Genomic DNA, 1,311 nt, shown 5'->3' with positions numbered 1-1,311 from the left:
ATTTTGCTGTCGAGATCCCTTATAAATCCAAAAGCCCTTCCGAATAGGGAGCGAGCGGAGGTGGGTAAGAACCCTGGCTGTGGGGCTCACAATGTTGTATGTTTCTTAAAACCATGCAGTTCAACCGTTTTGAAAGGTCAAGGCATGATCCTAAAAATGAAGCAGATCCAAATATCATGCGGATGTCATCAGGTTCTGGGCCCTATTATGATGTATGTGTTGCATCCATATCGTCCATCCACTTGGAGAGATTATTTTAGGGCATGAGCAAAAGAATTAGGTAGATCTAAAGTTAGAGTGAACCCACTGCAGAAAACAGTGAGGAGAGTGACGCCCACTGTTGGAACCTTACTAAGGTCCACCATGATGTTTACTTGACATCCAACGTGTTCATAAGTTAAGACAGACATGAAAGAAAGGAAAACACAAATACTGGATTGATCAGAAATTTCTGTGGTTCTTAAAAGTTTTTAATGGTGGGTGTCACTCTCCCTACTATTTTTTGTGGGGGGGTCCACTAGAGCTTTGTATCTGACTCATTTTTTAGCTCATGACCTAGAATGATCTTTCCAAATGGATGAATGGTGTGGATACAAAACATACATCATGGTGGTGCCCACATAAGTTAGTGGCGTCACTTCGGCAGGTGTCTCGCTAGTAGCTAATTCGCTTCCGTTTATAAATTTTGTTGCCTGACATTCATGGCGAAGTCTCCAGGTCTCCAGAGGATCTTTTATGAAAGTGATTGAATGAATATCTTTTATGAAAGTGGTTGAATGGCATCACTGCTGATGTCAGCTGTGGAGGACTGTTGTCCACCCAATATTTTGGGGTCTCGGATTCCGTAGCGACCCTTCGAGGGTTGGAAGGTCGGCGCTGGTAAAGTTTAATAGCACACTGTGATGTATGTGTTACAGCTCATTTTAGTATGAGCCCAAAAATATAGTAGATCCAAAGATCAAGTGGACCACTCCGCAAAATAGGATGGATAATTAAAGCCACTGTTAAAAAATTGTAGGGCCCACTATGATATTTATTAGTCATCCAACCCGGTCATAAAGTCATATAAATATGGATGGAGGGAAAGTACAAATATAAGCCTGATTCAAAACTTTTGTGGCCATGTTTTCAGCAGTAATCATTCAATCTCCATTGCTTCCTACGGTGCAGTTTACTTGAGCTATGGATTGGCCTCATGCCCCTAACGTGATATAGAAAAATGATACAAATAAAATACGTGCATCATGGTATAGCCCAAGAAGCTTTTCTAGTACCCCCATCAATGGGGGCGGATTGGGTACTACCCCCACT

Source organism: Magnolia sinica, chromosome 14 (genome assembly GCF_029962835.1).
Source record: "Magnolia sinica isolate HGM2019 chromosome 14, MsV1, whole genome shotgun sequence".
Lineage (NCBI taxonomy): Eukaryota > Viridiplantae > Streptophyta > Magnoliopsida > Magnoliales > Magnoliaceae > Magnolia > Magnolia sinica.
This window is presented reverse-complemented; position numbering follows the sequence as displayed.